The sequence below is a fragment of the Schistocerca gregaria genome, chromosome 2 (genome assembly GCF_023897955.1).
Source record: "Schistocerca gregaria isolate iqSchGreg1 chromosome 2, iqSchGreg1.2, whole genome shotgun sequence".
In the NCBI taxonomy this organism is placed as follows: Eukaryota; Metazoa; Arthropoda; class Insecta; order Orthoptera; family Acrididae; genus Schistocerca; species Schistocerca gregaria.
The window spans coordinates 599831839-599842119 of NC_064921.1; the positions used below are offsets into that span (position 1 = coordinate 599831839).

Below are 10281 nucleotides of genomic sequence, written 5' to 3' on the forward strand. Positions count from 1 at the left end.
CAAGAAATATGTATGCCAGAGAAGAAAGTAACAATAAAATCAATATGGAATGTTATTAGAAGGGAGACAGGAAAAGTAGCCACTGGGGTAGTTAGTATTACTGTTAAAGAGAATGAGAGCATCCTAACCAACAGTACACATATAGCTAATGTATTTAACAACCGTTTCATAAGTGTAGGAGAAAAAAAGGGTGAGAATAGCTCACAAGAAAAAGCCAGGCGGTACATAGAAGAGACAGTTTTGAAAAAATTTAGTCAGATTAAGTTTCACCTAACAACCTCATGTGAAATAAGTAAAATTATTAAATCTTTGAAAAATAAATGTTCTTTTTGAGTAGATGACATCTCTAATAAGATAGTAAAACAATGTGGAACAACTACAGCTGATGAACTGAGACACACATGTAATGCATCACTAACTCAAGGTATTTTCCCAGACAGAATAAAATATGCCACTTTCAGGCCTCTCTAGAAAAAGGGTTCAAAAATGGTTCAAATGGCTCTGAGCACTATGGGAATTGACTGCTGAGGTCATCAGTCCCCTAGAACTTAGAACTACTTAAACCTAACTAACCTATGGACAACACACACATCCATGCCCGAGGCAGGATTCGAACCTGCGACCGTAGCGGTTGCGCGGTTCCAGACTGTATCGCCTAGAACCCCTCGGCCACCCCAACCGGCTACAAAAAGGAGGAAACCACATATGTCAATAATTATCAGCCAGTATCCTTGCTTACAGCATTTTCAAAATTCTTCAAGAAAGTAATGTACTCAAGAGTGGTTAGCCATCTCGGCGGTAAGGGGATACTTAGTAAATCACAGATCGGATTTTAAAAATGCTGTTCCACTGAGACAGCAACATACAATTTCACTGTCCACATAACAAGAGTCTTTAAATAGTAACATGTCACCAATAGGAATTTTCCGTCACTTGTCCAAAGCATTTCATTGTGTGAACCATGACATTATGCTACAGAAATTACAATTATGTGATATAAAGGGAATAGCATATGAATGACTTAAGTCATACCTACAGAACAGGAAACAAAAAGTTTATATGGGTCAAATGATTTAAATAAGTTTGCCACTTCATATAACTGGGTTGAAATTACATTGAGTGTTCCACAGTGTTCAATCATGGGGACCCTTCTGTTCTTGATATATGTGAACAACCTCCCTTCTTATCTGAAACAAGAAGCTTAACGACACTGTTTGTTGATGACACAAGCGCCATTATTAATCCAGTAAAAGAAACTCCAACTGAAAATGATGCAAATAAATTCTTTGGAAAAGTCATCAATTGGTTTTCTGCGAATGGACTTGCTTTAAACTTTGAAAAAACACATTACATCCAATTTTCTGCTGCAAAAAGTACAGTTCCTTCAGTAAAAATAGCGCATCAACAGTCAGTAGACAGTAGAGCATACTAAGTTTTTGGGTGTACATATAGATGAGAATCTTAATTGAAAAATTCATATTTTGGATCTTCTAAAATGACTAGATTCAGCAACTTTTGCAATAAGAATAATTGCCAATTTTGAGGATATAGAAATTAGTAAGCTAACACACCTTTCTTACTTTCACTCGCTGACGTCATATGGAATGACATTTTGGGGTAGCTCAACATTTAGACAAAAAGTATTCACTGCTTAAAAGAAAGTGGGTAGAATAATGTATGGGGTTCATAGTCACACATCTTGTAAGCATCTTTTTAAAAGATTGGGAATTCTTAGAACAGCCTCACAGTACATTTACTCACTAATGAAATTTGTTCTTAACGACATGGACCAGTTCAAAAACAACAGTGACATTCAAGATTATAATACCAGAAAAAAGAAAGAGAAACACTATCCTTTACTCAACCTATCTTTTGCACAGAAAGGGGTAAAACATGCTGCTATAAAATTTTTTTACAAATTGCCAGATGAAATAAAATGTCGGACAGCAGTAATAGTTTCAAAAATAAATTGAAATCATACCTCCTTGACAACTCCTCTTATACCATAGGTGAATTCTTGGATAGGAATAAATAAATGTAGTATATGTTCATTTCTTGTGCACTTGACACGTTCCACGTAACGGCTACCATACCGCACTATTGATCAATGGAACACGCAACCAACCAACTATCATTTCGCTCAAGAAACTATGGAATAAGTACAAGTAAGGCACAATATGCTGTCATGAATATCTGGAAAACAACAGCGGCAGTAATCTCATCAGTCAGTGTGACTGACAATCTAATACAGGTAAAATATATTAGAAATGGAGAAGTAGTAACTACAACAGTATTTCAGCAACCCAATCGTCAATTGCAAACAGGTATTTGGATTTATAGCTAACAAGTTTGAGGTGGATATAAACGTAGTCCAAGAAAGCAAATTCACGTAAGTCTTAACTAAAACTTCAGGCCTTGAAGCAAGGTAATTTGACAGCACATTATCATCATAATCATTTACGTAAATTTATCTGAGAATTGTTTCAGTTCCAGCACAGAGTAAGTTTATGACAAATACAAGAAAAATGGGAAAATTGGTTGTATTTTGAGAATAATAAGCACATTCACCCTCCCCCCTCCCCACCCTGCTTTAACACCATATTTATTCATTCCACCTTGCGAATTATTCCCGTTAGTGACAACTTGCATGTTGCTATGATTATTAATAAATACGTCATATTCCTTAACCCTCCCATCAGAAACATATTACAGCCAATTATTAACTTGTACTGACAAAAAGTGACGACCTAGAAATTCACTATGGCATGTCTACATTGTTCCATGGACATTATTCATTATCACTTCCGAACAAACTCAAATTCTGTACAGAATTCTAAAGAAACGCCTGTAAAACGTACGGTCAACCTGTCAAACCGCTTTCACTGACATTTATGAAAACAATGCAAGATATGAAGGATGGTAGTAATGTAAATATGCCACAACAAAGGAAAGCACTTGCAGCAGGGCACCTAGTAACATGACAGTAGAGACCAAACATTTATCTAAAAATCATGAACATGGATTTTGACAGTGACAGTGTACAATCAAAGCAGAAGTATGTCATCCCCTGCTATTCAAATTAAAAAACATGGCATATCTATTTAGCAACAGAAGACACGCAAACGAATGTTACTTACGTTCCTGGAATGGAATACTCATACAAAAGACACTTTTTACAAAAATTTTCTACCAGTCTTCTCTATGACAAATACACAGTGACTAATAACGCAGCAAATATCAAGATGGTGGAACTTCCTGCTCTATTTAACAAGTTCATGCTAATAAGAGGTTCTTTACATTAATTAATGATTTTAAATAGCCTGTACATTAATTGCACTTACACAAAAATTTCATAAATGACGGTAGCTACTGCTATAACACTCTTATTGTGAGTGTTCTTACATCTTTTTTTTTTTTTTTTTGCGCACAGTTGTCACATCATTCGCTCTAAGATAACACAGCAAAGATCTTCTTACAACCAAATTGTTTAGAAACGCGCGCTGTTATTACAGAGAGACAACTTCCTATAACAAAAGTCAATTAAGAGAAATAAGCATTTACACTTGTACTATTGTATGTAATTCCCCTGGAAATTTACTGGTTCAAGAGTTTATGAAAGGGATAACTTTCGGGTGCATATCAGCTTTTGCTGCTAGTCTTTACACATACCGGAACTATCTTCACACAAATAGGCATGGAATATAAGTTCTGTAGTTAATATATTCTTGTTTGCCGTTTCTTCCACTAATTGAAATATATATATTGATTACCGCTAATTTTCCAAGTGTTATTGCTCTTGTGCAGTAACGATCTGACGCTTGTAAGACTGGAAGAACGATAAACAGACAGATTCACAAATTGGACGCACTGTACAAAGTCGGTTAGTAAGCATGATCTGATTCACCAAACATAACGCGATATCCAGTGGCTACCTCTACAAAAGGGTTTTTTTTTAAATTTTATTTGATCTACTGGTACTGTTGTCAAAATGTTACTCAAGTGTTGGGGTATCATCCATTTGCCAAAAGGAGAACAAATTTTATTTTCATATTTGGTTGTGTCTGGCAGGCATTTTAAACTTCATAAAATGTCCAGCATTTTATGAACCTGATATCTGAAAAACTTCGTTTAATTTTTTATGAGTTACATTAAATTTCTCTCCTTTTACAATTATAAACTTCTGATTGCTTTAAAATTGGCAAGTAACTTCAATTCATATTTCAGCCAGAACTCCTTGAAGCATAAGAAACTGCTTCCAAGCAGTACGTTATTAACGAGATAGATTTGGTTCGCTGTCAGGCATTTGAAGTAAGACTGTGGTGTGAGCAGGAAGAAAAAACGTTAGTGCCTTGTTTCTCTCCACTGACTATGAGTTTCTGTATGTTATGTAATGGTTTATAGATGGTGCGCAGCCGTATAGTACGTAACACGCGCTCGCCAGCCGACCTGTCTGGAATGTTTACAATTTGCTTGGTCAGTAGACGCGCGTCCGGCCGCACTGCGACACAGACTACGCCATTGGCCGCTGTTCACAGCGCGTCGTATTAACTAGCGCGGCCATGGGCGCGAATATGTCTCTTTTCAGCTCATTATGGAGTCTTTCGATGCGACCGTAATTAGTGTGTCAGACACTGTGATGATGGGTGCGCGTAGCGTGTGTGTTTTATAATCCGCCTTTGTTAATAGAACTGTTTAAACTTACTTCTCGGTGTTCGCGTATTGCCGTACCTCAAGGACCCACTGTTTACAAATCCTAACAAAATATTCGTGTAATTATCATCCGGTGCAACAACACAAATAACCTCCTTGTAGGAGTGGTGTCAGAAGTGGGATAATCATGTAAAATCTACAGTCCTGAACAGGTGCAGCACAACGTAAACTTCGAACAGCAGCAGCATGACCATCTTCCGGCTACGCGGGGCATCCAACGCTGGAATTCAGGTAGGTCTACTCCAGTTTGGCTAGAATACGAAAGGCAGTGATGGATTTTTTATTTTACATTTGAGTGACTCATTGGCGTTAAATTAGAAGAAATGTCGTAATCCAGAGTAACGTTGTCGATCAACATCTAAACTCCATACACCCCAACATCAAATTCACTATGGAGACTGAAACGGAGGGTAATTTACCTTTCCTTCACGTCTTGGTCAAGAGAAGGACTGACAGCACCCTAGGTCATGGGGTGTATCGGAAGACAACGCAGACTGATCTGTATTTGCACGCAGACAGCTGCCACCACCCTTCACAGAGGAATGGGGTACTTAAAACTCTAGTACATAGGGCGCGCACTATCTCTGACACAGAGAGTCTACCCCAGGAATTGGAACATCTGAGAACTGTATTTCCAAAAAATGGATACTCATAGTGGCAGTTTCAACCTGCTCTCCGCCAAACCACTACAGCACAACCTGTGGAGATGGATGAAATCACGAGGGAGGAGGTAGGCACTGCGTTTATTCCATAATCAGGCGCACTCTCGGGGAAAATCGCCCGCATTTTAAGGAAACATCGGGTAGAACTGTGTTTTGTCCTCTGAATAAAATTCGTGCACTGGTGGGGAGCGCCAAAGATGACCTCGGTTTGAGGAAGGCCGGCGTGTACCAGATTCCGTGTCAATGTGGCAAGTCGTATATTGGTCAGACGATGTGTACCGTAGAGGATCAATGCCGTGAACACCAGAGGCACACTCGACTGATGTATCCGACCAAGTCGGCGGCCGCTGAACATTGTTTGTCGGAAAATCACGCTATGGGGTATGAACGCACGAGGATTCTGGTATGGACGTCGAGATACTGGGACAGCGTTGTTAGAGAGGCCATCGAAATTCACACTAATGACGACTTCATAAACCGTGACTGTGGCTATAATCTTAGCAAGACTTGGGAACAAGCGATTGGGTTGATCAAGAGTAAATCGAGCAAACGTAAAGTTGTGACGAATATGGCGGACAGAGCCATCACTCCGACGTCATCTCAGACGCCATCGCAATCTGTTCCAACGCGCGACCGTGGCGCGGGGCGTGGACAGCGGAAGGAGTGAGCCGCGGGCGGAGGGTATTTAAATCGGCCGCAGCCGCGACCGAACCTAGTTCCCTCTGAGCAGCCATAGAATATGGGTCTCCGTGCCGGCTCGTTCACAGGGGCTCAGTCCGTCGGTTCACCTGATGATGGAGACATGTATGATCGCCGAAATATTGTGTCCATTGGACACTGTAGACCGGCAGTACACCCTTGGATATTTTTATTATCAAATACGCCAGGAGAAACTCAAGAATCAATTATTAAAATGGTTAACCCTAATGTGAGCAGCAAACACTACAATTGGGATGTCTGTATACCGTACTTGGTAAGTTGTTAAATGCCAAAATGCACAGCTCAACTGGCCTAGGTCGATATGAGATCATCTATGGAAGATGAATGCATTCACCCTTGGACTTTGCACAAACGACTGCTGGAATCAGCAATGAACATGTAAGGGATCTAGCACGCAAACTAAAGAAAGCATGGAGGGGAGTGAAACAGCCCAGTCTTCAATTCTTTCTTCAGCAAGCAAGGCAACACGATCGCCAAGCAGCAGTGCCATACTATCAAGTTGGACATCTTGTGTATCTGAACAAAGTTGTGTTAAAGAAGAGACAAGTCAAAAAGTTTAAGAAGTTTTGGAAAGGACCATATCCAATCTTGGAGGTATTGTCGTCAGTCACTCTTAAGCTCTAACTGCCCTTTCGTTCGATTGTCATTCATGTCAATCGTGTAGAGCCATTTCCGGGTAGATTTCCTGTAGTATAGCAAGATTATGAGGACCGACCGAAAGGCAGACCTTATTTTCTCAAACCTAGGAAGCGAGCATCACGAACTCGCAATCCAGACTTCGAGATTGAGGAATCGCCACGTTCCAAGCGATTCTGTTCCAGACACTCCTACAGTCTGCGTAAACGAGTGTAGTGTGTGAGAGTGCAATGCGTGTGTTTATTTCAGCCATGTGCTTATGTGAATGTGTTGTAAAAATTAAGTATTGAAGCTATTGCATAAGTGCCCAGCGAAACTAAACCTTTTATTCCACAGGTTACCACAAAAAGCTCATTTATTTTATTTTCATTGTTAACCATGCTCAGATTAGATTTACTTTCATTCCAATTGATCCATAGTGAGGAGGTCCTCCAGGATGTGGAGCATGTCAGAAAAACAATAATACATGACAAATATTTACAACTGAAACAAATAATCTAATGTACCTTCCACAGGTCCCAAGTGGAATGATCGTCATTTTTTTAATGAACACTATATGAAAGAATCATTTTACAAACACTAATGCACTGAATTACTTAACACACACACACACACACACACACACACACACACACACACACACACACACACTAATAAGTTGGTCCTACTGAGAAATTCATCAATGGAGTAGAAGGATTTGGCTTCTCTTAAACTGAACTTTATTGGTTGTTAAGCTTTTTATGGCTGCTGGCAAGTTACTGAAAATGTGTGTTCCTGAATAATGCACACCTTTTTGTGCAAGAGTAAGTGACTTTAAATCTTTGTAAGGATTATTCTTATTCCTACTATTGATTCCATGAATTGAGCTGTTGGTTTGATAAAAATTGATATATTTTTAATGACAAATTTCATTAAGGAATAAATATATTGTGAAGCAATAGTTAGTATCCCTAGTTTCCTAAACAGGCTTCTGCAGGATGTTCTTGAGTTCACACCACATATAACTCTTACTGCACGTTTCTGTGCCCAGAAAACTTTAGCTTAGCTTGATGCATTACCGCAAAAAAATAATCCCATATGACATTATGGAATGAAAGCAACCATAGTACGCCAGCTTTTTCATTTTTATATCCCCTATGTCTGACACAATTCGCATTGCAAAGAGAGATTTGTTAAGATGCTTCAGCAGTTCTGTAGTGTGCTACTCCCAGTTGAATTATTATCAAGCTCTAATCCCAAGAATTTAACACTGTCCACATCTTGTATCTGCTTGTCATCATATGATGGGCATATACTTACATGTTCTGAACTGCATGTCGTGTGTTTTTTTTTTTCAAAGTTTAGTGACAGAGAATTGGCTAGGAACCAGTGATTAATGTCCACAAATATTTTATTAGCTGATCTTTCTAAGACTACACGTGATTTGCTGTTTATAGAAATGTTTGTATCACCAGCAAACAAAACAAAATTGCCATCTTATAATGTTACTGATGAAAGGTCGTTGATATATACACGAAAAAGTAACAGCCCTAAAATGGAACCTTGTGGGACCTCACATGTAATTAGTTCCCAGTTGGACGATGCCTGATGGCTTAATACATGTCTCTTTCCTAATAACACCATTTGTTTCCTGCCAGGGATATAAGATTTGAACCATTATGCTGCATTTCCTGTTACACCATAATACTCTGATTTACTTAAAAGGTGAAACATCCCCTTAGAAAAATTTGTGCATGACTGTGATTAAACTGACACACAATATTTTTTAGCGCAACGCAATCTTACTTTCAATAATCCCTACAAAAAAATGGCCCTTTACCTTTCACAAATCACTTACCTCACAAAAATCTTCGTTACTCGAACTACTGCTATACAGCGAGCGCCACTACTGCCAGCTAAATAAAAGATTCAAACTACTGAAGGCACTAACTACTGATAGGCATAGTTAGCAAATGAAAGATTTTGATAGAGAAAAAACAATGTATTTACCTCAATAGTGTTCAAAAGTCATAATGTATATAGCAGTTCATGGCATCCCGTCTTACAAATTTCAAAACTCTGCCATCTCTCTCCCCACATCCACCACTGCTGGCGGCTCACCTCCAACTGCGCAACGCTACGCGCTGTTATCATCCAGCTGCACAACACTACAATGGCGAGTATTACAACAATGCCAACCAGCCACCGACAGCACACAGCACAGCCGGTGATTTTCATACAGAGCGCTACGTGGCGTTATCAATATAAAAAAAAAACCTAAACAGCCTGCTTACATAGCCTCCATGCTCCCCACAAAAAATTTTACAAATTGTTTTGGGCAGTGGCCAATACAGATTTGAAGAAATTTTTCTTAATTACAATAACAAAGATATCAAATGCACACACTTATTGATACACTGTTGGTCAAAAGCTCACAGTCCATATAGACAGTCCTGATCGTTCATCACAAGAAAATTGCAGTGTTTTTCTCAAAGTCTGAGCAGTAAATGAGAATGCACATGGAAGTAGTGGATTTCCATGCAATCTTGAAGAAGTAGTGTTGTCCTTCCAACGGAAAGACAGCGCTGACTCTTGACATGCAGACAGGTACTGGGCCACAAAAGAGAAAACCCACAGCAGAGTCAGTCAAAGTTGAAGACTATTGGTAGGTAGGTCATCACAGAGCAGACCCACTATGGTCCTGGTTGAGATTATGGTATTGGTGGGCCACCAGAGGTGCAGACCTACTGCAGTCCTTGTAGAAATAATGGTATTGGTGGGCCATCGAAGGTGCAGACCCACTTCAGTCCTTGTAGAGATGGCCAGCAGCCATCTCTTGCGACTGTTCAGGTGCACAATCACCATCGAAGAGTCTTGTGGAGAATATAGCAAGTCCATCAACCACCACTTGTGCACACACAAAGTTTTTGGAATTGTCCTTAGAACCAGCAATGCTGTTAATCAGTCCATTGCTGAATTATCAACACACGCACAAACACTATTAGTCCCTACTTCTCACATATTGTCCATATACTATGACCAACAGACAGGTGTGTAGTGAAATGTAACAAGTTACTTAATTCGATGAACTGGTGTCAATTACAATTTTATAACATAAGAATACAATAACAAAGGTACAAAATACATCATTAAAACATTATAATACAGATAATATTTGTAGTAAAACAGGCTTTTCAAAAGAATAGAAATAAACATGCATATCAGTGTTACAAAAATTATGACATAAGTACATACATAAAAATCAGAATAACTTTTGAAACATCAACTTCAGATATGAGCAACAAAACAGAACAGATAAATAATGTCTAAACATCTTTACAAAGTAAATAACATATTATCAGAAAAATTCTATAATGTAACTCTCATCAGATAAACACATAAAGACAGGAAGAACACAAATACCCAAGGGTACACAAACACATAGTGGGATAACACAAGAGGAAAGGGCAAGATTTGTTTTCAGTGTAACATTTGGTACTGCACTCCAACCCAAAACTTCATTCCATAGATCGTCCCTCTTATTTCAACATTTGCTCCAGCAAAAAAAAAAAAA

General features: G+C 38.9%; 1 protein-coding gene across 5 annotated transcripts in view; it reads right to left on the bottom strand.

The window, feature by feature from the left end:
* The window catches only part of LOC126334538 (epsin-1), a 149195-nt gene extending 145735 nt beyond the window's left edge, over nucleotides 1–3460 (bottom strand). For 4 of the 5 annotated variants that reach the window (XM_049996902.1, XM_049996900.1, XM_049996901.1 and 1 more), the window contains exon 1: nucleotides 3342–3460. The gene's annotated coding sequence lies outside the window, so the exon portion shown is untranslated. Of the gene's footprint in view, nucleotides 1–3137; nucleotides 3266–3341 lie in introns of those variants that run through there. The other variant, XM_049996898.1, reaches the window with a different exon arrangement.
* Nucleotides 3461–10281: the final 6821 nt, after the last annotated feature.